The sequence below is a fragment of the Chionomys nivalis genome, chromosome 13 (genome assembly GCF_950005125.1).
Source record: "Chionomys nivalis chromosome 13, mChiNiv1.1, whole genome shotgun sequence".
In the NCBI taxonomy this organism is placed as follows: Eukaryota; Metazoa; Chordata; class Mammalia; order Rodentia; family Cricetidae; genus Chionomys; species Chionomys nivalis.
In genome coordinates this window covers 6,516,750-6,544,086 of record NC_080098.1, presented here as the reverse complement: position 1 = coordinate 6,544,086, position 27,337 = coordinate 6,516,750, and the positions used below count along the sequence as shown (strand labels likewise).

Here is a 27,337-nt window from a genome sequence, read left to right as displayed (position 1 = left end):
GCCAGGCAGGACAGGCTCCAAAGCTTCAGAGAAACCCTGTCTTGAAAAAAAAATGCATAGTAAGTGAGTTGACCGTTTTGCTGTCAAACTTAGGATTTTTGAGACTGAAATAATTCGGATAATTTTTCTTAACTAGAGGTGTGAAGATTATATTAATTGAATCTTGCCATGTTTATAGCCGCTTTACAGCTTAATGACAGATGTATCAGAATTTCCCCCTGTGACAAACACCTGCCTCAGCGTGTCTCATGCAGTCATTAGATAATGACATGCCCTGAGCACTCTAGATCACATCTACCCTTAGCCAAAGGTAGAGCTGTAGCCGCAGACAGTTCCATGAGAAAGCATATGTTGCTGCGAGCAGTGAAGCAGTAAAGTTGGGATATAAATAAACCATGTTTTTAAAAGTACAGCAATAACTTGTTTCTGAACTTTTATTTCATAATCCTACTAATTGAACACCTTTTAAATAAAACATTGGAATGATTCCTTCTGACCAGGAGACATATGCTATCATACTTCTATTATAGTTTCTTAAATTTCTTAAGTATTTGCCACAAAGACTTGTGAAAGACTAATTGCTAGGTGAGAATTTCATCTGTGGGAGAATTCAGACTAGATTCTTCAGTATTTCAGAAATTATGCATGGAGAACTCCGAATTCTTCATTGATAAAAAGTATATGTGGGCATTTTAAGGTATGATTTCTTCATAAATTTTATCCCTGTTAAAAATGTAAAACTTGTGTTTTTATACAATTAAAGGTTTATGCAACATTAACTTTTAAAAAATAAATACTAGGTCATTGGGATGTCTGACGTTGGCACTTCTGCTATGATGCAATCTCATTTAAAGGAGACACTAACAATGCTCCCTGTGCCCTTGTTCCCATCTCTCTAAAATGGAACAGTACACATCGTACAGAAAATTAGATTATTCTATACATGTAAAATGCTTGGAACAGTATTTCACATGTAGAAAGTGCTTATGGTTCCATATGGTATTGTTCATAACAGTAACAATAATGACAGCAAGTCTGTTATCAAAAATGTTCTACCTGGGTTGGGGACATAGCTTAATGGAGAGTGTTTCCCTAACATGCCCAGAGCTCTGGGCTAAATCCCCAGCACCAGAAATTGTCTTCTGCCTGATTCCAAAATTAAGCCGCCTGAAATGATTGCAGAATAAATGGATTTGTTTGATGTGTATGTTGTCATTTACTCCAAAGAATTTGCCCCTAATACATGGACAGTAACCACTGCCAAGACCTGTTACCGTTCTTCTCACCCTGTCTATGGCTCCTCCTTAGCTGCAGTTCAGCGGCCACTCTACAAAGACCTCCATAACTGCATCTTTAGGACCAAGGTCACTTGAGCATTGAGCCTGTCTCCTGACTGTCCCAGCCACATGAGAGTGGTCCTTCTTCTCATCTAAGAAGGAAGATCAAACACCTGTTATTTACCTCACGCAGGATAAACCAAAGTATAGTAAGTTGGTAAATGAAAAGATTGTGCTGAATACCCCTGTGAAGACTCCAATAGCATCTTTTCACCAGTAGGTCCAATACTATGGATTTGTTACCCTAAAAGGACATAATAATGCTTGTTATCTTATTGGAAAACAAAGTATTCTCTTAGCACAGTCCTCTGTTACCATGAGATTGATGTTGTCAGGCTTTTTATAACTATATCTTTTAAGTTGATACAGATATATTCAGACTTAAGTGCTTTTTTTCCAAGTAATGCATTTTTAAAAAACAATCTCAGGGTGAAATTTCAGACACTTTCTTTGAATTGTGTGATTCTATGGCTTTGAAGCTTACATAATGCAAAGGGGACCATATGTAGTGAATTAACTCAATTATTTTAAGTATAAACCTTTTAAATTTAAATAAAAATAGGGGTTGGGAGAGATGGCTTAGCAGTTAAAAGCACTGTTGCTCTTTCAGAGGATACAGGTTCAAGTCTCAGCTCCCTGTGGTAGCTTACAACAAGCTGTAACTCTAGTTCCTGGGGTTACATGACCGCTTCTGACCTCTACAGGCACCAAGCACACACATGTGATACAATACATACATATATACATAAATACACATATGCATGCATACATATGTACATACATATATACAGGCAAAACACTCATACATGTAAAATAAATATATCTAAAATTTTTAATACATAAACTACATAATTATATTTTATAATATAGTATATCTTTTTGTTTACAATATAGAAATCTTCCTCTCATTGTAAGATGCTACATGACACATATTTTAGTATAGTCTCCACCTCTTAATGTTAGTTTCAATGCAATCTGTTAACAGATTTCTGCTGGGCATTACGATTTATATATGCCAGTACTTTTAAAAAGAAGAGATGCATTTAAAGGATCTGAAGCTTGAATCATGAGCTCTGAAGTCTGTTTTCTGGCCTCCCAAGACTAAATAGAGTATGAGTCTTCTGAGATTATAAGTTCCCTAACACGTTAATTTTCTTGTTATTTACAGAATGTATATATTTTTGTCTTGGACACACACCCACTGGAATCCCAAATTCTCTACATTAATGAAAAGCTATGAAATTACCAGTTGTTTTAATTTATAGATTTATTACTAAAGAATTCGTTCCTGAAAAATAGCATGTATTCATACTGTCAAATGAAAATACATTTTTGGTTTTTACATAGATTATTTGAGAGCTTCCCAAATATCCAAATGTGAATCATCTGTTTTCAGTTTACAGCCTTTGGGTCTGTTTGCTGAGATTGAGTGTAGTGTTTCTTTTTCTGTGTTTTTATTAAAATATTAATTATACATAATAGTGAACTTCATTATAGCATTTCATACATGTATACCACATACTTTGATCATATTCAACCCAGTTACCCTCTCTTGTCCTGTACCACTCCTGCTGATTCCCTTCTGCTCAAATAGTCCCCCTTATACTTCAATGGCTGCTTGTGTGGGTGTGGGTGTGAGTGTATGTGCATGTGTGCGTGTATGTGTGTGCTTGCTTTTAGGACATGGTGATAATTTATTTACAAGAGCTTGATCAACTTCAGTGGGTATATGACTGAACAAAACATCTCTTTTTTCCCCAGCAAACATTTAACTGCCGGTGATCCTCAAGGAAGGATGAGGCCTTGTGACCTTCTCATTCATGACAGTGTCAGGGAGAGGAAGGGGCTGTGATGGAGAGGAGCAGGATCTTGTGAAGGGCTTGTGTAGCTATCACAGCTGCTGAAAATGGACGCGCGGTGCCCACATAACTATAACACATCATTCTACAGCACTATCCCTTCCTGTTGAGGGCTTATACCTTCTTTCTGCCTCCTCCTCCGTAGTGTGTCCTCAACTTTGGAGGAGCATTAGATAGATGTTTCATTTGAGGCTGAGTAGATAGCTGGGTTAGGTGGTAGTGCTGTCTTCAGAGTTTTAGGAAGCCTGTGCACTGATTTCCATGGTGTCTGTACTATCTTATACTCCTGTTCACAGTGTGCCAACGGTATTGTCAGAATGCTGTTATTGCTTTTGACCTTAGCCATTCTGACTAGGATGAGGTGGAATCTCAAAAATGGTTTTAGGGCCGGGCGGTGGTGGCGCATGCCTTTAATCCCAGCACTTGGGAGGCAGAGGCAGGCGGATCTCTGTGAGTTCGAGACCAGCCTGGTCTACAAGAGCTAGTTCCAGGACAGGCTCCAAAAACCACAGAGAAACCCTGTCTCGAAAAACCAAAAAAAAAAATGGTTTTAATTCACATTTATGTGATGGCTACAGATGTTCAACACTTTTCATAAAGGAGATGTGAAAGTTCTTTAGTAGAATGATTGGGTTTATATTCTATTGATTAGGATTCTTTTGTTCTAATAATAAATTGTTAAAAGTAGCAAAATGTTTTCACCTTGTGCTAAATCTTTATAAATATGTCTGCATAGCAATAGTATTCATTACAAACCCTCTGTGTGAAACACTGCAAGACAGTTCTAAGGTCTCAAATAGTGTCAATCAAAAGAATACTTTAGCCTTTTACACATAGTGATGTGTATCATAAAATGTATATGAGTGCATGTTTGTGTGTGTGTGTGGGCACACACACATGTGTATGGTCTTTTCTGATTTACCAAATGATCTCACTAAATTACTTAAACAGTATTCGCTACTTCCGAGAAGAGTAGATGGAGGCACCATTTGCATTATCAAATCCAGCTGTAATTTAGTGTTAGCTAAGTCTGGGCTTTGGTAGGTTAAGATCCCTTGGCTATTTATATGTCTGTGCATAATTTGTATGCTACATTCACACCATATTTTACATAGTATTTATCATTACTAGTAGTTGGATACTATACTATTAATATAATGTGCATATATGTGCATATATATGCATATGTGTGCACATATATATTTACACACAGTAGCTATCATAAATTGGCATGCCTATTGAACTACTAGATATTGACATAAGCATAGTTAGAATAATTTTTTTCAGGTTAAAACAAACTTCATGTCAGGCTTGGTGGTACATAGCTATAATCCTAGCACGTAGGAGGTTAAGGCAGAAAAATTGCTAGCTACATAGTGAGTTTGAAGCCAACCTGGACTACATGACATCCTGTCTCCAACAGACAAATTAAAGTAGATGTCCTTTAAGACCACTACATTTTAAATGTCAAGAATTTTGCAAGGGAATTGAATGTAAACATTTAAGAAAATTTCGTCCTGCTTTGTTGAAGCAGAATCCGTCATTAACTCAGTACTTCTGAGTAAGCAGGAGTCCTAGATTTCCTGCCATTCCCACATTGTGGATCTGGAGCTCATGTCCTGAGAGGAAACATACTGCTTTCCAGTTTATCCTGAAGACCAGCATCACACTTGAAGAGTGTGCAGTCAACTAGTGTCCGTTGTGAGGAATTGGTTCTTGAATCTGGTGTCCTTGCAGACTTGATTATTTAAATTATGCACAGTCTCTTATCAACAGCTTTGATCAGGTGACTTCTGCATTTCTTCATTTTCTACCAAATTGATGAGTCTGAATAGTTGAACAGCACTTTAAAAAGGCTGTCTGTTTTTAGCAATATTCTGTAAGTTAATAGAAAACAAATAGAGGCTCTGTTACTAAGTTTTACGTCTTTAAAAGTGAACAAACTACACATACTCTTAAGACTATATGGAAATCATACTGATTGGATGGCATTTTCTGAGTTCAGTATGATATAACAGTTTATTCAGGCAGAATTAGAGCTATAGGTAACTGTCTTATCATGGGGCTCATGTCCAACTACCCATAGGTTGCAAAGAAATGCTAAATTATAATTAGGCACATTGTATTCCATCTGTTAATATTCTAATACTTTACAGCTTGTCACATAGTTTAACATGTGCTAGTCCATTCTTTGTCATAATAACATATAATGATCATTTCTCATCATTTTGAAACATTTTCTTAACATTTAATATGTGGTTAAGATTTATAGTATTAATATTTGTAATTTTAAAGGACATATTTTCAAAATCAAAACTATAAGTTCATTGTATGTAAGTTTTGACTTTGCAAGTATTGACTAGTTTGTTAATTTTCTTTCTATTTGTGAAAAGATTTAGTGCTTACTAAATATGCCAAGACTATAAATAATCCAAATTAAGAACAGAAAGGGGTCTGTTTGCAGCCCTTGCACTCTAACAGGCTGATTCAGACATTATTCTGGGCTATACTAGTCATGTTTATTAAAGTGCAATATAGGACTGTGATCATTTTACAACACAGATTTTTCTCACATTTTTCTTAGTTTTTTAATTCTCCAAGGATAAGACAGAGCTTAAATTCTCCAAGGTCTAGTGAAGGGCATAATATCTGCATATGTAGTATACAGAATATAATGTTTTAAAGAAAAATGTGCCTTTTAGAATTGTCACAATTTGACCTATTCTTTTTTCAGAGCCTTGTTCTGTAATAGATGATAAGCTTGGCCACTGTTTTGTGGTCTCAGGGTAATGTCTCTCTTCTCTCCTCCTTCAGGACAATCTTAAACTCCCACCACAAGAAGACTGTAGAGGTTCCTCCTGCACCAAGAACCGTCTGCAGGTCTTTTTCAGTGTTCTTGGAGGTGGCTGAGTGCTTGCTCAGCTTGTGTCAGCCACCTTGTTCTCTGCAGGTAAGCCCTGGGTAGTGTGTGCACACGTGTGGGCCTCAGCTCCTAACACAGGACTGGTTTTGGAGTGCTCTGTTGAGTGCCTGAGATGATCAGACCTGGACTGCCCAATCATGCCCAGGATATCACATATCCACAAGAGTTTTCACTGTATAGGTGGAATATATCCTAGAGATTATAATTTTTTTAAAATATTTTTTATTAACTTTTATTTTATGTGCATTAGTGCGAAGGTGTCAGATCCCCTGGAACTGGATCTTCAGACAGTTGTGAGCTGCCATGTGGGTGCTGGGAATTGAACCCGGGTCCTCTGGAAGAGCAGTCAGTGCTCTTAACCACTGAGCCATCTCTCCAGCCCCGAGATTATAATTTTTAAATTTTGTTCTATTATTTTTTCTAATTAGGGCTGGGGATGTAGCTTCTTTGTCAGTTAAGTGCCTGAAACACAAGCACAAGGCCAGAATTTATGTCCCCAGCATCCAGTGTGAGATACCAGGTGTGGTAGTCTGTCTAACCTGGGGAGGTGGTGACAAGTAGATCCGAACTATATTGTCCAGCCATCGTGGATACTTGATGAGAGACCCTGTCCCAAAAACAAAATGGAGAGAAACCTAGAATTGACCTTTCTCTGTACTTACATGTACACACACACACACATGCGCATACGCGCACACACGAACACATAGAAACCCAGTTATACTAAAGCTTTTTTTTTCTTCAGTTCAGTCTGCTTCTAAACCAGTTTATAACTGCTGAGTTTAATTCCTCAGCAAGAGTCTTGAATGTCTTGAGATTTGAAGTGAAGAATTTTGAAATAATCACAGAATTTAGGCACTGTGGTGACAAAGTTGAAATTGAGAAAACCAACTGTAAAACACTGGTCTCTGATCCCTCCGGAGCCACGTCTTTCCTTTACTCCAGAGGAGCTTGGAACTCATTTGCAGTCAGCTTGGGCTTTGAAGAGCATGGAAACAAAGGCTGCCGTGTGTTTAAGACACAGATGTCTGTGGCTTTTATTATGGCAGTTCCTAATAGGAAGAAATGCTGGAAATCACCTTTTTCCCTCTTAGACTTTTTTCTTCAGGAGATAGAGAATAAACACACTGACTTTAGGAGGAGAAACTTAGAGAGAGAAATTCATACTTCAGCTTTCCTTCCAGACTATAGCAGCAGAAAACCTCATGGTTCTCTTGTTGAGCTTTTGATACCTCAAGACGGCTAATCTTAGATGAAAATATCATTTAGGTGTCATTCATTTTCTAAGAAGGACAAGAGGTTATGTGCTGATTTTGAAAATGCTGTCTGTTAGAAGTAGGTTAGCTCTAGGTAGGTAACTTGTGCTTTCAACAAGAAGGTAACTTCTAGCACAGTAACACTGGCAAAAGAAAAGAGCAGCGCTGAGCGAAGAGGAGCACACCTGTCCACTTTCACTCACCTCTCACTGCTCTTGGAGACAAGCTACACAGGATGTGACCTTGTGGGACACCAGCCTTGGAGAGAATCCTGGTGACTTTGTCAACCCTACTTCTAAATCATGGCTAACATCACCCTCTTTCAAACCACTGTCTTCCTGTTTCTGCTTAATAAAATGTGTTGAAGGCAAATGGTCCTTGTCCCTATTGTTTTAATGAGAAAAGGGAGCATTTAGACATCTACAGAGAGGCCTTGAGAACCAGTTCACTTATTAGTATATAAATAGTTCAGTGGTCAGAGCTAGTCTCATTGCAGATAATTTAAAAATTAAAAATCCTTAGGAAGTTCTAGATTATGTAACATAGAAGTACCAGGTATTTATAATTTAAAGATTATATGTAGGCATACTGTTAATTGTTTTTTTTTTTTATTTCTAAGAGCATGCCGAATATTTTGAGCCTTTATAGTGGCATGAAAGAGAGTGGGTAAATATAACTCTTTAGCCAGCTGGAAAGAAATTTGGAAATAAAATATAAACCTACTAAAATTGTAATGTGATGCTTAGTAATACAGGTTAGTTCTTACATAACCATTTGTAATTCTAGTTCCAAGGGATCTAATAATACCTTTTGTAGGCACCAGGGTGCAGTCAAAACACTTAAATGTATAAAATGAAAATAAATAAATCATATAAAAAGGAGTGTTGTCTTCCAATAGCACTGAGAACCTATTTTACAAAAATAATTTTTTATCATTTAATAACTATTGTTTAGTTTTGCATCAGTTGTGTGGTATGTCATATAACACAGAAAGCACTAATCTTGCCATCTCTGTATTAAAAGTAAGATCTATAGCAACACTTGTCAATAATAATGCATATCACATCCACAGGGAGCAAGAGGGACTGTCATAGATCCTGTGACTGTGCTAATATGTTGTCATGACAGTTTGGCTCACTGATACTAGTTCTTTGACTGAATCAGAGTCAAGACAAGCATCTTGTTTTCATGTGAGCATGTATATAAATGCTAGTATATACTACTACTTTTGAATTGTTTAAGAAAGTTTTGTTAAAAATTGGGTCTCTGATTTCCCCTTCATTAGTATTTAGATCTATGTTTGTTATATTTTTTAAAGCAACCCTAGCCAATCCATGTAAACAGTCCCTAATGGAAGTTTAATTTCCTTGTTTTGACTCTGCTCCTGACCTCCTGTGGTAAATAAGTGGGGCAAGAGACAGCCAACCCCTGTGCTTCCCAACGGGACAGGGAAAGCTCTTTGGAGACATATAAACCATTACTATCTGGTAAAGATTGAAAGTAATAATTCAGGTCACAAGTAGAAGTTATACTTAATGTTACTATAGACACACTGAAAAGGTGAAACAGCCAGAATTAATTGTAGTTACATTTTATTTAACCAAGCCTATCAAAATAATGTTTTAGCACATAGTTATGTAAATTTATGAGACCCGTTACTTTTTATACTAAACATTTAAAATGTGGTATATATTTTACACTATGTGTGTGTCTATTGGCCTAGTCACAGTTCAATTGCTGTGGAGCCACATGTGACTCATTTATTTGATTGGATGGATCTAGACAAAGAATGAATGGAACCCCATCATTTTTCTTTTTTTTTATTTTTTTTTAATTTTTATTTTTATTCTTTTTTAATTAAACTTTCCACCTGCTCCCCGTTTCCCATTTACCCCATCATTTTTCATCTGTTCATTGGGCAGGCAGCCTTGAGAGTCCACATAGTTCTGAGGTTCCAGTTTTAACAAGAAGCAAAAATCAAAATAGGGTACCCTATTTAGCTTGAATTTCAGAAGAATAGTTATTTAGTATAATTATTACCCCTGCTTAATTTATCTAAGTTGATCTGATTATTTAGTATTTTATCTTGTTCTGGTTTTTAAAAAAAAATCACTGTGCTGTCTGGAAATTTGTAAGGCTGAGAGGGTAGACTGCTTTAAAGCAGTAACCTACACAGAGCTTAAGGAAGGGTAAGCAGAGGGACTTTCCATGACAGGGATTCAGTGTTTACATATTGAAACATTTAAAATCCACACCATTACGTTAAGGTATAAGGTTTATGAAACTGAATGATTAGTAACTTGAGTTTATAAAATGCAAACTGTTGAGTGTGCATCACGACTCTACTTTCTGAAGAACCTCTCAGCTGGACAGTCATCTCAGGAGGTTTCTAGGCCTTAGCTTCTCTAAAAACCTTCTCCTGGCTCTGGTCACCACTGCAGCTGGCAAATGACTCTCAGATTGGCAGACATAAGCACTTGCTGAGCACTGGGGAAACCTCTGTGCAGCAGGTGGTGACCACAGGGTTCCAACACCGTGACAGCGGCTTCATTTCTCTTTATACTTCTTTTGCAAAAGAACAAAAATCCCAACTTTACTCATTAGCATTAAAGTGTATTTTAGTAGCATTCTTGACTTTTTAGTAACCTCTTTAGTAATGTGAGTCTGACCACTTTTGCTCCAAAGAGAGCGCTGATGTTTCCTAAGGGCGGTAGGTTTTTGTCTTGGCTCCACACCCTCACTAAAGAGAAAAGGGCTGCTGGTGTTACCCTGCATCATGGCCGTTTAGATAGATACCCCCCAGCTGCAGTGCAGTGTGGCAGTTTCTTCTGCTCAGAGCATGAGCTATCATGCATTTTGAATGCATTCACATTCAGGAGACTGTATCTAAGAGAGGGTTATGTTTCTGATTCTGCATCTTTCAGACAACTAGAATTGTGAATAAGTCTTGAAAAAGTAATTATTTTAAAGATATTCTAAGATAGCTCTCCTCCTAAAACAGTTAGCTGCAAGGTCTCAATCATGATGACGTGGTACATTTTCCATCCTTGCTCTGAGAAGAAATTGAAGCTGGTTGGCAGAGGTGGGCTTGTGTGGAGGATTATTGACATCTGAAAACTGAAGTGTTTCACATTTCTGTGTCTGGAAATATTGTACATTTATGTAAGAATCTTGTTTTGCCTAACTTCAAATTCCTAAGGCATGAATTATTTTGCCTAGTTAACACCTACATCTATACATAAATAAGGTCTTTAATCTTTCCTAGCTAATATTTTTGATAGCAAAGAGTATATTAATGGCTTGTGTTTGGGTTTGCACTTTTGTTTACAAGACTGGTTTTCTTTTGTTTAAAGACTTCAGTATTATTTCTAAAACTATAATTTAAACTGCAGAAAAAATCTCCAGTCTTAGTTCCTGTGTAACAGAAGGATCCTTTGGTCATCATCAGTGGGTCTGGGAAACACCTGATAACTTAAGCATTTCCTGTGTATACACCTTGTTGCCATGCATCAGATTCTTAACTTCCATCATATCCCCAAAGGATTTGTATCAAAACTTTTGTCAAACCACCACTGATATAGTGTCATGGGGTCATTTCACTTATAGAGAAACTGAGGGATAAAGAATTTAGTAATTTGCAATTATCCATTATATTCACCATGTAAAACTTTAAAACATTTTTAGAAACATTACAAATATGTATTCATAATTTCTTTTAAAGTTAAGTAGGAACATTAAATATTATCCTCTGATTCAAACAATCACTTATTCAACTCATGAAGATAGAGGTGGAGCCTATCTGGTGATTTTCATACCATCAGAAGTGATCTGGCATTTGTGATGATAGCAACTTAACAATTAATTATGTTTTAAAGGATAGTATTACTACAGGCTGCTGTCTGCACTAGGACTTCCAGGCAAGTGTGAAAACCATTAAACACATCTTTGCCCATTTGTCTTTTTGTGCATCCACAACTTCACAGTTTATGTATCAAAAGCTCTTAACAATTTTAGTTTTTACTGAAATATTTAAATTTCGAAATTCTGCCATAGCTACCTTTCATATTTCTAGATGGGGAATAATCAAGCTTATTTAATCAACTATTGAATACGTGGAGAACTGTGACAACATAATAATAAGTAAACACATTTCCTACCACTCATAATTCAGTCCATGGAAAATGTGTGCTGAAGAGTTGTGCAGGGGAGCAGAGGACACAGGTAGGAAATAGTGTACTTCCAGCTGTGGAAATTAAACTTTAATTGAATCTGATACTTCAGTGGGAATTAGTAAAACAAAATGGGAACCAGAATGGGGTTCTGGGTTGAGAACACAGCAGACGTGAAGCCCCTGAAGGGTAAGGGAGGACAAGACATACTGAAGACCAGAGACTTTCAGACATGGCTGACAAGCATGATGGGAGATGCCTTCCCAGTCTATTAGGTAGTAATCATTTGACCTTCATATTAAGAGCAGAAAGAAGATGCTGATGTCAGATTTGTATTTTTTCTAAAACTTTTTACTGAAGCCTGCTGCACACATAGAGCAGTGAGCATATTGGGGGACTAGAGCTTTACGAATCTTCACACTTGAACACATTTGTAAGCAACACTAGCATCTTAAAGTCCTCTTTTTTTCTCCTTGTCAGCCCTTCCTCCACATTCATCAAAGAAACTTCCTGCCTAGGTTCCTAACACATCCATGCCTGTGTTGTACTTTATATAAATAGCAACATGCATGATGTACCCATTTGAGTGAAGGAAGCCAGATACAAAACTGTAAGATCTATGTTTGTGAGAAAGTTACTAGTCATTGTTGTGGTTGTAGAATGTTCTATAATCCAGGTAAGTGCCAAGAGAAGCTAAGAAAGTGAAATAGGTTTAAGCTAGTACAGTAGCAATGAAGATGAAGAGTGGGCAAGTTGTGAGTTTGATAGCATGTAGTATGGATTAACTAGATAGGAAATGGAGAGTGTAGGGACACCTATGGCTCTGACGTGACCAGAAGTTAATTATCATCTCTTCTATTAAGTCCAGATACTGGGGAGAAAGTGGGTGGCTTGAATTTTAGTTCTAGAGAGCAATAATGAGTTTGACTTTTGATATTTGAGGTACATAAGAAGCATTGCACTGTTCTACTGTCTACAAATCAGTGCTCATGGCTTAGTCAGTAACTGCACCCTTTAACACATGTGCCAATAAACTTACTTCCACATATGAGAAATTCTTCTGTTTTCCCTTGGTCTCCACAGATGTTTCTGCTCAATGTTTGTAGGAGTGACTTTGTCTCACAATGTTTTTCTTATCTATGTATACATGTACGGTACACCTCTCCCAGCATGTCACCAAAGTTATGTGCAAGAATAGCATTTCTTCTGTATTTTTCAAGAAGGGCATTATTAAAATGCTTTCATGCTTAACAATTTGTTTTTACGATTCTATCTGGTTAGCATCATCACCACACCTGGAAGTGAGCTTCTCTATGTGAAGTGGTTACCTAGTTCTGCAGGAGGACTCAATAGATTGAAATAAATGGTCGTCAGATCTGGTAGAGAAGGAATGAAAGAAAGAGCATTATAGCCTGAATTTATGCATAGGCAGGGTGTCCAAGGAGAAAACTATGACCACCACATGCACTTGAAAGCACTGGATTCAGAGGATGCAGGGCAAGCCTTGTCTGCCCCACAGAACTGCCTGTCAGAGTTGAGCCTTTGAAAAATTTCCTGTAGAGATGAGACCATTACCTCAGGAGGAGTGGACTGCTGAGTAGCTATAGCAGCTTATAGCCATCAGGAATGGTTCAGTTCTATCCTTAGACCATAGGTCGAGCTAAAATCAGAGCAGTTTATTATCTCATCACAATGTAGGGGGAAGGAAGCAGCAAAATAATTGTGGTTATGCTTTGCAGTTTATAAAATTTCATCTGACTTTGGGTTCTATCACTTACCACTATTTAAAATTAAATGTTCAAGTTTATTGTGGTTTTTTCTTTCAAAGTTTTGCCTTTAATTTGGATTTACTTTTAACAGTCAAAGCATTATTTTCATAGACCATTGAATAAATTCATTTAATAATTATTTGTTAAATATGCATCATGTTTGTAATAGTGCTGAAGCCTAGGATGATGATAGGAGACTTGGAACATAGAATGACATTGTAGCAATACAGATTATTATATGACTAACCAATTGTGCTAACTGAATTGTAGTAACTTTGGGGAAATAAAGTATGTACTATAATATCCAAAAGAGTAAGGGCAAAATAGAAGAATTTAATTGAGGTCTTTGTGGGGATGTACAGTTTGAATAGGTATGGTAAGAACATGGGCAGAAGACAAGGGCAGCACCTGTGACAGTGGGCACAGAAGAAACACGTGTTAGACAGAGCGGGAAGCTAGCCAGGCTCAGAAACTGCAAGCTTGTGTAAGGAGAAAGGAACTGGTGAATAAGGTTTGTGCAGGTTGTGAGCTTTGAATCACTCAAGCCTCCACCAGACATCTAGTAACAGCCAGAATTACTGTCTTTGTTTTGCTGTGGTTTGGGGGTTGGTGCTGAAACCTCACTTGCTAAGCACACCCTCTCTCTCTGAGCTACGCCTCCAACCACTTAGTCCTGGTTTTTGGTTATAAGTATAATTCACTTTGTCAACAAATGGTAGTCATGTAGGTTTATCTTTGTTCATAAACACATGGAATGAAAGATGAAATTATTGTGCATGCAAATTCACATTATGTACCCGGGACCCGAGGGCGTGTGTCACAAACTCTGGATCTCTGAAATGGAAGTTTGTCTCTCTCCTTCTAGAGTAAGAGTGTTTCTTGGGGATGAAGAAATAGGTCAGTGGTTAAAGACACTCTTCTTCCAGAGGACCTGGGTTTGTTTCCCACAAGCACACGGTAATTTGGAACTGTTAACTCCATTTCCTGGGAATCAGACTCCCTCTTCTGGCTTCCATGGACATCCAGTATACACATAGTACACAGACAGTCACACAAGCAAAATTCTCATACACACAAGGAATAAATAAGTCTATAAAAAAGCAAGTACTCTTTTTTTTTGATTTCTCACCAGATACCATACAGTACTTTAGAAAAAATTCTGCCCAGTGTAACCACCTATTTATGTAATCATATGTGATTATCTTATTGATTGTGTGGTTGTCTTAGTTATTTTTTTTAAAAAAAAAAATCTGTTATAAAACACCATGACCAAAGTTACTAATGAAAAAGAGAGTGTTCGCCAGGCGGTGGTGGCGCACACCTTTAATCCCAGCACTCGGGAGGCAGAGGCAGGCGGATCTCTGTGAGTTCGAGACCAGCCTGGTCTACAAGAGCTAGTTCCAGGACAGGCTCCAAAACCACAGAGAAACCCTGTCTCGAAAAACCAAAAAAAAAAAAAAAAAAAAAGAAAAGAAAAGAAAAAAGAAAAAGAGAGTGTTTAATTTAGGCTTATGGTTCCAGAGGGTTAAAATTCATCACCATTATGGTGAGGAGCATGGCAGCTGGTAGGCAGGTGTGGAACAGTAGGTGAAAGCTTATGTTTTTACTCCACAAACACAAGGCAGAGAGAGATAACTAGGAATGGCATGGAAGTTTGAAACCTCAAAATCTTCAGTGACACACCTCCTCCAACAAATCCACACCTCCCAATCTTTCCTTGAATAGTTCCACCAACTATGGACCAAGCCTTCAGATACAGAGTTGGGAGGGGAGCATGACTTTATCATTCCTGCCACCACAGTAGCTCCCGGGACAACAAAATATAGTTTCCTTTAAGATCTGGTTTAGGGGCCTGGGGAGATGGCTTTGTGGTTGAAGTGCTTGCTCTGTAAGTCTGAGGACTGGAGTTCAGATCTCAGCCCCACACAAATGCCAGGTAAGTGTGCGGCAAACCAGTAGTTCCTGTCTTAAAGGTGAAGACAGGCGCAAGCTAAATAGCATGATGAGCTACATCACCTTGTCTTGGTTTGATTTCCTCAATGAAGCAAAGTGGAAGAGCCATCGAGGATGACTCCTAACATCAGCTTCACACGTGGTCACAAACATGCAAATATGTACACCCACATACACACAGAGAAAACAAAAATAAAGCTCTGGTTTCCACCCTCCCCCCATTCTTTTTCTTGTGCTGCCCTTTCTTAAGTAGCATTGAACCGTTCACTCAGCTCTCATGCAGCCAATTTCTCTTTCTTCGGCTTAGTTGGTAGTCATTGGTGATTTCTTACTGCATGCCATATTTGGTGATCACACTCCCCATCCCTGCTGATTATCTTCATTCCCCCTCCCATCCTCAATGAGTCTACCTCCCTACTTGTCCCTCCTGCCTACAGGTCTTGTGCAAGTTGTCACATCTGCTGTGTGTTGGTGATTGCAGTAGCCACACATGTCCAGAAGACGGCACTTTAGAGTATTCCTCTCTGCCCTCTGTCTCCTACAGCCTTTTACCCCTCTTCTGCTGAGTCCCCTGTGTCTCAGAGTAGATTTTACAGATGCTCAATTGAATGGTGAGCACTTAGCAGTTTCTCAGTCTCAGCCCTTTGTCTGGGTTATGAGTCTCCACTTGGTCTATTACCCAGTGACTAGGCTGGGAGTATCTCTAGTCCATGGGTATAAGCTTAAATATTTAGAAGGCAGTTTTAACCACATAAATAACAGTAGTAGACTCTGGTCCATGTTCTTCCTAGCTGTGACGTTTGACCAGTAAGAAGCCAATACTCTCTTTGATGGAGCAAGCCTCAAATCCAGTCAGGAAGTGGTTGATGGCTGCCAGAATAGTCATGCCACTATTGCACCAGTGGGCATGTCTTATCTGGCAGCACTCAGTATTTCAGGTAGGAGTTGTTTTGTTTCTTCTTTTACTGTTTTTGGTTATACATATTATAGATCTTTCTATAATATGTAATGTATTTTTAATTAAAAGTTTAATTCAAAAATTGGACTCATCTGTATTGTGTTTAATTCTTTGTACAACTGTTTAAAGCAGAAGTCAAATAATGGGTATTGCACCAAACCCATCTCTCAGCTTGATTTTTATGGCCCTCAGAGTCAAGAACTGTTTGGACATTCGTTTGAAAATGGATTGCATAGGATTACATTTTTAAAAAATGTGGGGCAAAGGCAATTTGTTGGTTGTTTGGAATTTATTTTGACAAACTTTAATTTACACTTAAGGTCAGTTTTCCTTGGTTCATTGTTTTAGGGTTTTTATTAACTATTAGTCAATCTCTAAGTTATTTAGCAGTAAAATGCTGTAGTGAAAATAGAAAGTTCAATTCCTATGAGAATGAAAAGGCACAGAGCTAAAGTTATGGGTTATACTTTAAAATGGTTATAACAATATACCAACACTTTCCAATTTCTTATCATCCAGTACTGGAGTCAGGGAAGCTGCTTTGGATGATTAACTAGAGGAGGGTCCCTCAGGTCATATGTAGAGAATTAAAATATATGTGTATGTTTGGCTTGGCTTTTTTCTTTTAAAATGAACCTAGAAAGGTTTTTGTTCAAAAACATTGAGGAAGTAAAACTAGTGAGGGAACAAGGAACATGTGGTTTCAAAACCAAGGAGAGATGAATGAAGGTTCTCTGATGTGGTTCTCACAGCTGACTGTGTCTCATCAAGCAAGAAAGATGCTAATATGAAAGCAAGCAGAAACAAGAGGAAAAGTCAGGAACTGCAGAAGACTTCAGTATACTGATTGTAAATAGGAACAGAAGTGTTCTATAATAAAAACACAAAGATGCACACATTCTTGCAGATGGTCTGCATCAGACCTGCATCATGCTGGAGCTTCTGTTGACCAGGATGTGGTAACCTGTTGCCTAGCGACCGCCCTGTTTCGTCCATGTGCTCTATGCTCTGTGTGGATATGATGTGATTAATCCACCATTGATAAGATACATAGTTGTTATTACATGTGGTCATTTTATCATTTCTGTTTTCTCGGCTGCTTAACTTATTGAAGAAGACTATTTTATCATAATTCCTCCTGTGTATAGTTTATGGTGTTGCTGAAAAGAATAGGTTTGGGATTCGTATGATTTTTTTTTTTTGTTTCTCTTAAATTGTACATTTGGTCTATCTATAGATACTGTTAATACAAAATTTAAGAAAATTGATACATCTTTGAAGATATGCTAAGCCACTGGTTTTACAGTTCTGGTAGCAAAATCACCTGGAGAGCTGCCCAGTCATGGGTTCTGCCTTTATTGTTTCTGGTCATGTTGGTCTGAGATGGGGCCTATGAATATGCAAATATGTATCAAATCCACAAGGTGGTGTTAAAACTGTTAATCTAGGACATGTTTTGAGAATGACTGAACTTAACTAATAAACACTCACATGTAGGGAAGGGATTAAAAACCAGAAATGTTTGAATTGTACACATTGAGTAATTTTGTTACTCTGTTACCTGGTTTTACCATAGAAGCCAACAATGACCTCATCCCAGGTAAGAGGAACAAACTTTGGTTAATAATACCAGCAGTATTACTTCTTGCTTGGAGGATACAGTGAACTTAGAATGTTTCTCTTCTATTTTATGGATTTAAAAAATGCACTTTGTTCTGTGACAAGCCCATATGAAGTTCATTTTTCAAGTTACAGTCTCCAGACTGTGTGTGTGTGTGTGTGTGTGTGTGTATTCCTAAATATAATCTGCTCAGTTTTTTGTGTTACACAAATACATATGTATATATTTTTTTCAGGGCTGACCATACACTTTCCAATATATCTAATTTGATTTTAATTTAAAGAGGTTGTTAATGAAATAGTAAATTAACATGTCTTTGAATAAATTATGTTTTCTGGTATCCTTTAAAATAAATGCAGATAATAGGAAAAGAAAATTTCTGAAAATTCATATAATTTTAAAGAAATAAAACTATGTATTTGATATGAACAGAGTAGTTACATAATAGTAAGATATTGACTATTAAGTATATTCTTTTGGATATTTAAATTTTTAAATCATATTTTTAAAAAGGAACAATTAATCAAAACAGCATATTAATTTATGATTATAGTTAGACTTGAAGATTATATCTCTGTGTTTGTTGCACATATGTATAGGTATAGAGGTCACAGGGTAATCGTAGTTATAATTTTTAGGATGCTACCCATTTTGATTTTTGAGATGGGGCCTCTTATTGGAACCTGGAGCTTGCTGATTGGACTGGCCAGACAGTGGCAGGGAATCTGCCTTCCCCATGCTGGAATTGCCAGGGTATCCCTCACACTCCCTTTTCACGTGGCTTCTGGAATCAAGCTCAAGTCTTCCTGTCTGCATGACAATACTTTACTAAATGAGCCCCCTTCCTGGCTCCTAAAGGTTGTTTCTAGTGTGACCTTTGCTTCTCTGATTATCGTGTGTTCTTTTCCTAGACTCTGTTAGCTCTTGGTTCTTCTTAATGTCTGTGTTGGTTCAGTAATTCTCTTGTCTCAAAAGTAGTAATTGTATTTTACCCTTACCCGAGAAGCTGTCTGCAATGTCCCTGGGTTTGTCAGTCACACGTCAGGGCAGGCTGGATGCCCAGGATAATTGGCCAACACAAAACGAAGTCAGTGGTGTTTTTGTGGCCTTTGTGTGTGTGTTATTGGGTATTTATCTTGATTTTGTTTTTGTGGGATTTTTGTTTGGTTTGCTTGGTTTGGTTCTTGGGTTTGTTTGTTTGTTTGTTTGTTTTTTTGAAAAAGAGAAAAAGTTGGATGGGTGGAAAGGTAGGAGGATCTGGGGAAGAAAAAAAAACATGGAAATAGATTGTGTGAGAAAAGTCTAATAGAAAGTGAGAAGAAATCGCCGCAGCTGAGAGCAGTGTCTGCCCTCACATGCCAGGCCTCTGTGATGGCTTCCATAATCCAGCAATGATGAAAGTCAAATAATAAATGCTTCTTAATTTGTTAATAAGGCAGCTCTGGTTCTCTGCCTTATATATTTTTACTTGCCTATGCACAGCACAATGGAAACACTTAGTTACAGAAAAAGTTACCAATTTAGTGACCCTGTGCTCTTTTTTTTTTTTTTTTAAACAGTTAAGCTGCTTGTGTTGCTCAGATTACAAGTAGGGCTTGTCTTCCAGTTGACGTGACTTTACCTCACATCACAGATGAGTGGGAGGCAGCCCTTCTGCAGCCCTCCTGCTTTCACACACGCCATCCCGTCTCTCTGTGCACGGGTTAGACTAGCATACTCTGATGTCATTGGGAAGCATGTGCTAAGCTGTGGCCCGCCTTTTATCTTGTTCAACCTGCATTCCTCCTTTTATTTGTTTGATCTGGAGGTAGGAACAGCATAATGGAGGTCCTGTCGGCAAGAGGTGGTGACAGAGGAGGCAATTAAATACAGTCAAGGTCACAGGAAACAAAGAGCAGACCTTCTTTATGGGTGTGTGGCCTGTGTAGAGGACCCATTCTGTGTTGGGTCAAATGCTCAGTGTAATTCTTCATTTTCAAATGAAAAGTCTGGAAATTTCTGAGTCCTTGGAGTCCTATCCTACAACCGAAATACAACAAGAGAATGGGAATCAGAGATTTCTTCTCTTTGACTCTTCGTTTCTTCTCATAACATGACCAAACTGAGAATTATTTTCAATTAATGACTCAAAAACATTGAAAATTTGGCCTAATTTCAATTTAATTATATGGGTATATAGATGTCCTGTAATTGAAGAAACTTGGTAAAATTTTCTTACGTGATATCCAAAGTAATCACAGTTTTCGTATAGAGACTTCATGAAGTCAGATATATAATTTGAGAAGCAATTATGGGAGCCACAAACTTGTGCTCCTAAATGTTCGTGTATAGGATAGTGCTTTCTTGCTTTCATTTTTTCCTTTTGTAGTGCTGAGGATTTGAACCCAGGGCCTCAAGTATGCTTAGGAAATGATACTTCATTTTCAGTACAGTGCTTTTATTATGTGATAATTATTTCCTCTTACCATTGTCCTTAAAGTGGCCACTGTCTTATGAATTTGTGATAGTACTAGTAAATTTTATTTTTATGAAGAGTCTAGAATATGAAGTATGAAAACTCAGAATCTCAACATTTTGATTTTTAAGGAAGCCTGTTTCCTATTTTTGATAGCCTTACAATACTCGGATATTTACTGTTTGCATCATACCTAGACTCATCTTCTAGATCTCTTTTCCTGCTAGCATTTCCCTGACTTTATTGACAAGAGAGCAAAAGGAAACAAACCTTTTCTTTAATGTTAGCTACTGCTTATTCTAATAAACTGTGATACAGGGTGAGATACAGGGCTGCCCGAATCCACAGGGATCTGAATAGGCTGGAGTGAGTCACTTCAGATTATTTTCCAATTGTGTTAGAACCCTGCTGGTAAGGCTACAGCCCTGTTCCCTTTAAGGAGTAGAAAAGAATAGGGGAATTGTTGGCCATGTTGTTTCTCTGCAGATGTGGTAGAAGCATGTGGCTACAAAGTGTCATGTGTCTCTATCTGTACACAGGTCACAAAGAGCTAATGTTTTAGAAATAGGTAAGGAGAGAATAGTAATTTTTATTATGGTTTTTCTTGTAAAGTCTTAGCTTTAAAATTGAATAAATGTCTATATTTAAGATGGGGGTACATTTTAAGGGCTCAGTGCCTCAGTTTTACATCTCTGTGGCTTCGGTGCAGAATGCCATAACCTTTAGAAAACCTGTCCTGAGCTTGCACAGAAGTCCAGAGAGATACAGGAGCCAGCAGGCTAGAGGTTTAAGCAGGAGTGTTACTGTCATCCTGGTGACAGTCTTGAAAGTCTTATGCCCTGGGCGTATAACGTAGAGTTGAAGCCTGGCTTAGCTAGTGGACATGTTCATGAGGTAAACAGTCTAAACTGTAGACAGACAGCTTTGTTTCATTGAGTTTCATGTAAAATTATAAAAGATTGTATATTGAGATTATTCTGCACGACGATGTATAAGGCACTGATTGTATGAATAATGTTAAATGTAACCTATGTTAGCAGATACTTAAAACATTGTCCACATAGACATAACAACATGACTAAACAAGGAGCATGGACCAGAGAACAGGCTAAGAGGTGAATGTCTGTGTGCCTCTGGGTGGTAGGCATCGCTTCCTTTGAACTAGTTGAACAAAATCACATCTCACCCCCCCCCCCCAACCCCTTAACCTAAGGAAATTTTCTGCAGGAGAGAAATATAGTTGATGGGAGATATGTAGTTGACATATTTTAGTGAAATGAAGGGAATGTGTGATCACAAATCCATGGGTAAGAAAGCACTGGACTTAGGGTATGGTGACAGACATACAATGGTAATGGTGCTAAAACAGAATGCAAAATCTATTGAGCAAAGGGACTACATGCACCATTGTCAAAAGGAAGAAGGATAACAGAGAAACAGGGAAAGAGCTTTGCAGAGTCCACTGGGCGTGCCGAGTTTTTCTTAGAGACACATGATGGTCTTTAAGGGTGCCTATGAAAACCTGAACTACTCTCCATCCTCAGCAGAGTCTTTGCAAATCACTGGACTCTCTAGGCCTCAGCCGTTTGCTATGAGGTGGGTCACTGAAGGTCACTAGTGTCGCATCAGAATTAATGTTGGGCTACTGTATATGGCAAATGCTGTTTCTCTTCTTTTCAAGTAATAATATACAAAATACTTTAATGAATTATATTTGCCAAATTTTTAGTTTATATTTACATGGTTAATGTATTTTCTTTTTATAGCTGGTTATATCAAGGACAAATTTGGAGGCATAATAAAACAGTATCATTAGTCATGAAGGCCTCAAGTGGCAAACTGTCTCACATAGAAGTTCAAGAGTTAGCGAGTGGGTTCCTGTGTAGGACTGGCTATACTTGGTCTGACTTTCAATAATAAATGTCTAGTTTTGTGTCACCATCATTGAGCTGATATCTCAGAGACTTTTGAATACTGTGCTGTTTTTACCTACAATAATTCATCAGAGAATACCTGATGGTAGCATCCTAATCCTCTACAGTTTGTGAAACCTTTATTCATCATTAATTATCTCTGTTTTGTAACACAGAGGGTCCCTCAGTAACATAAAATTCAGTCTTTACTTGGTTAGAAATAGTAGTGTTGTCAAGTAGACTTTTGATATATTAAATAAGGAACATAGCTCTCAAAGGTTGTCGAAAGCATTATTCATACTTTGTAAAGCCTAAAAATTGATGAAGGATTAGAACCAAAGCCTAGCATGAGGGGATCACCTGTACCCAAATAAGTTAGTGTTCCAGTTTCACCAGAACATCTCAGTACTTCTCAGCCACAGTCCTTTTTACATTCACTTCCGTCTCCACACTCTCCACAGAACGGGTCAGGTAGTCACTGTCAGTTGTGGAATGCGATACCTTGCAGTTTCCTGTGTTGAAAGGATGAATGTGACGTGGAATTGTTTAACCCACATACACTCTATGGATTAAGCATGAGCTGCTTAATGGCCTTGGCTGCTCTCCTGCTGCTGTTACTGGCAGTGGTGGTGCAGGAAGGTGCCTGATCTTCAGATAGCAGGGAGTTTGGGTAAAAGGGGTCAGTGGACAAGGAGATCCTCTTTTAGAACCTTTTTATTTTCTAATTCTTAAGTGAAAATTATTGCAAACTTTCTAAAAGTTATCATTTTAAAAGGCAAAAGAATCTTCTGTTGGTTTTCATTCCTGTAATGAGTTCTGGCATCTATAGGACCTGTAGTATTTGCTCAACACTTCACCATTCTTTGGTCAGCTCTACAAATATAGTTTGAGGGGTGTGTGCTAAACACATAAAGCAAAACATTTATTTGAATGTGAAACCTCCATTTTGGATACTTGCTGCCTTTTTTCTTCTGAAGAGTAATTTAGAGACACTACTGTTGGTTTGTAGTTTTGTTTCACAACTCTTCACTAGTTACTCCTAGCTATTCCATTTCCCTTCCAGTGTGCATAACATGTTACTCAGAATTACCTACTGTTCAAAAGGTGTCCAGGGTGTTGAGGGCTTTAGAACAGGGGCTAGTTGTTGATTGTCTGTGATGATCTTAAAGGTAAATGCCCATGTCTTGTCCCTCTGTCCCCATCCCTGTTGATATAAGGATGTATGGCATGTTTAACGTTAGCTCCATAGTTCCTGTCCCCTTCCCTGTTGATATAAGAATGTATGGCATATTTAACGTTAGCACCACAGTTCCTGTCCACTTCCCTGTTGATATAAGGATGTATGGCATGTTTAACGTTAGCTCCATAGTTCCTGTCCATGCTCCATCCAGAAGCATGGTTCCTGAGAAGTGATTTTCCTAGATTTACATGTGAGGTAATGTTTATTCTTAACATTAGTCACAAGTACATTTTTTTGTTTTTTGTTTTTGTGAGAGGAGGGTACTGAAATTTAACCTAGGGTCTCGCATATGCTATGCAAGTGTTCTTTTACTGAACTATATTCCCAGCCTATACATATATTGATTACATATTCTTAATGATTGTGATTTAATGTTTATTATGTTTAATTAGCCTTACCTTTCATTTATTTGTAAACCTATTTATAAGTGTGTTCCTTTTCTCTTTCTGCTGTAGACTTCCAGGCCAAAGTTGGCATAATTGAATATTAAGCCTATTCATTGTTTGTTTCAACATTATAATAATACAAAGTACAATAAAGCATTAATTTTTTTTCTCACTCTCCAATGATGATGCCATATTAAGCTTGAGTTATTTACCTCTTTTACCAGACATTGAAATGGAGATCCAAAAACTTAAAATGTTAGCTATTTACCCTCATTTTCCTGTGAGGTGTGGAGGCAACTTAAGATGATACTTTTATTCTTTAAGAATTCACACAATGTGTTTTGATCATATCCATCCTCCCTCCCCCAACTCCTCCCAGATCCACCACCACCTCCCTACCTACCCAACTTTAAATACAGAATTTCCTCCAGGATGTGAAAGAAGCTTATAAACTAGGGTATGTTGGACATGAACTTGACTCCTGCTCCCATAGCTCCAGAGGGAAGCAGTGCTTGGGAAAAATGAATTAGTTCAGTTGCACATTTTACAGTTGATCCAAAAATTCAACAGCACAGGGCATAGTCTTACCAGATAAAATACTTCAGCAAGCTTTTTCTCGATTGTGCTGTAACAAATCCCCAAGTTTGTAGTGTCAGTCTGATAAGTGAAATGAGCTTCAGAGCAAACACATTGGCTGTCACAGAGTGTGCAAACCCATCGTTGCTGAGCTACCACCCCAGCCTGACACTTCTTTCACCTTAGTGTTGGCTTCAGTCTTGCACTGTGTACATCTAATCAGGAATCTGTGGGACAACATTTGAGGACCTGTCGTTTGCTACATTCTCAGATTAGCACTGTGTTTGTGTTTTCCATTCCTAAGTGGGGAAATAGCCTCCTATTGGCTACCAGGTCAAAACTAAACAGACTAAAATTCAGTTTTCAGAACTTACCTTTACTCGGTGCTCAGATTCTCCCCCATGACACCCTTCTGGTCATACACATGTACATTCTCACCTTCTGTCTTCACATGCCGACTTTCCTCTTAAGGATGTACCTCTTCTCTCTTAACTCTCTAAAACCACACGTGAATTTTGTGGCTTCAGTCCGCTTAAGCCTCTGATTTGGGTCATTCTGTCACTGGGATCCCTGAAAGTGCTGTTAGGAAGCAAGGTGCTACAGCTAGTGAGTGGCACATCCCACACCACTGTGCAGTGTTCCAGACAGTTCTGGGTCCCCTCATGCAGTGAGATGCACAAGGTAGCAGCAACACATTGAATGTTTCCCTGATGGTGTACCAGGTAGCTTTGAAATAGAAATATACAGATGCTTTTTAAAAACATGAAAATCTTTACATTTTTATGGAATAGTATTTGTTGATATTTGGGTTTTTGAAAATACTTAAAATGTTTCATATTTTTAAACCAGGTTCTTTCTCCATATTCCTATCTTAACCCACTGTGGTTTTGTTTACGTCACGGTTTTCATAAAGTGTTTGAGTCACATAGTCAAAAAAAAAAAAAAAAGAAAAGAAAAAGAAAACCACTGAACATTTGTTTTATGCCAAGCATTTTGTTAGAATTTGAGACCACAGACCTACTCTGGCAGCTACTTCTGGGCTCATGGAAGAGACTATGCAGGTGGGCAGACAGCCCTGGTACAGCCTCAGTTCTCAAAGGCAGAGGGATGGGCAGTGTTCAGCTCTTGTGTGTTCTGCAACCTTTAGGCAAACTTCTCTGGTAGAAGCAGTGAGAGGATAAAGGATGAAGGATGAATTATAAAATGTCAGTGTCTCCTCAGGTGACACTGCCGGGTTCTATAAAACCCAGTAATCAAAGTAACATCACTTGCTTTGCAAACGCTACTGTCAGACAAAGCCCCAACTTGCCTTCCCCAGCATATACTCTGATACCTCCCATGCAAACATTTTTGAACCCTTTCTGAATACAAGGGTTGGCTAAGATGGGGTGAGTCTGAGTTGTCCTGAGAACAGAGGGGTTTCTGTGGCAGCAGAAACATGAACACAGAGGTGTGTGTGTGTGTGTGTGTGTGTGTGTGTGTGTGTATTATAAGAGGATGAGAGAGGAAAAGGAGCAGATGAGAGCCAAGATTAGGAAGCAGTGATTCTCTTAAGATTTGGGTGGAGCAGGCAAATGGGGAGAGATGTAGACATAGTCATAGATGCATTGTAGCAATAGGCAAGCCATGACATGAAGGATTTTTAAATCAATATAAAGCTTTGTTTTCTTTTTTTTAATTTATTAGATTTTTTTTAAAAAAATACCACTCCAAATCCCCACTCCCTCCCTGCTCCCATTCCTTCCACACAACCTAATCCTAAGAGAAGGTAAGGCACATTGCTTTGTGGACGGTCCAAGACCCTCCCTATTCTATCTAGGCTAAGCAAGGTATATATATATCCAAAGAGACTAGGATCCCAAAAGCGAGTACATGCAGTAGAGATAAATCCTGGAGCCACTGCCAGTGGCCCCTCAATTTGCCCCCAGCCATACAACTGTCAACCACATTCATAGGGACAAGTTTGGTCCCATGCTTGTTCCTTCCCAGTCCAGTTGGAGTTGGTGAGCTCCCAGTAGCTAAGATAAACTGTTTCAGTGGGTGAACCCTTCATAGTCTTGACCTCTTTGCTCATATTCTCATACCTCCTACTCTTCAACTGGACCTTGGGAGCTCAGTCCAGTGCTCTGCCTCTGGTTCCATCTGTTGTTGGACGAAGGTTCTATGGTGATATATAAGATAATCATCAGGATGACTACAGGACAAGTCAAGATCGGGCCCCCATCCACCATTGCTTAGGGTCTTAGGTGGGGACATTCTTGTGGATTCCTGGGAATGTCTCTAGAGCCAGGTTTTTGCTAGCCCTATAATAGCTCCCTCAATCAAGATATCTCTTTCCTTGCTCTCATCTCTGTCCTTCCTCCATCTCGACTATCCCATTCATTCAAGTTCCTCTCTCCCTCCTCTCCTTCTACCCTTCCTTCTTCCCCTGCCCCCATGCTCCCAATTTTGTCAGGCAGTCTTGTCTGTTTCCAGTTTTTAGGTGGGTTAATATATGTTTTTCTTTGGGTTCACCTTATACCTTAGCTTCTCTAGGATCATGAACAATAGGCTCAATGTCTTTTGTTTATAGCTAGTATCCACTTATGAATGAGTATATACCATATTCATCCTTTTGGGTCTGTGTTACCCCACTCAGGATAGTGTTTTTTATTTCCATCCATTTGCATGCAAAATTCAAGATGTCATTGTTTTTTACCGCTGAGTCGTACTCTAATGTGTAAATGTACCACATTTTCTTTATCCATTCTTCAGTTGAGGGGCATCTGGGTTGTTTCCAGGTTCTGGCTATTATAAATGATGCTGCTATGAACATAGCTGAACAAATGCTTTTGTAGTATTATTGAGCATCTTTTGGGTATATGCTGGATCCTGAGGTAGGCTAACTCCCAATTTTCTTAGAAACTGCCATACTGATTTATA

The 27,337-nt window shown here is 38.3% G+C and overlaps 1 protein-coding gene across 8 annotated transcripts in view; it reads left to right on the top strand.

The window, feature by feature from the left end:
- The window catches only part of Zeb1 (zinc finger E-box binding homeobox 1), a 187,077-nt gene that overhangs the window by 56,898 nt on the left and 102,842 nt on the right, over positions 1-27,337 (top strand). The window contains exons 1-2 of one of the 8 annotated variants that reach the window (XM_057787229.1): positions 1,386-1,486; positions 6,011-6,146. The exons of 5 other annotated variants lie outside the window; for them this stretch is intronic. The gene's annotated coding sequence lies outside the window, so the exon portion shown is untranslated. Of the gene's footprint in view, positions 1-1,385; positions 1,487-5,996; positions 6,147-27,337 lie in introns of those variants that run through there. 2 more of the 8 variants (XM_057787228.1, XM_057787230.1) reach the window with 2 other exon arrangements.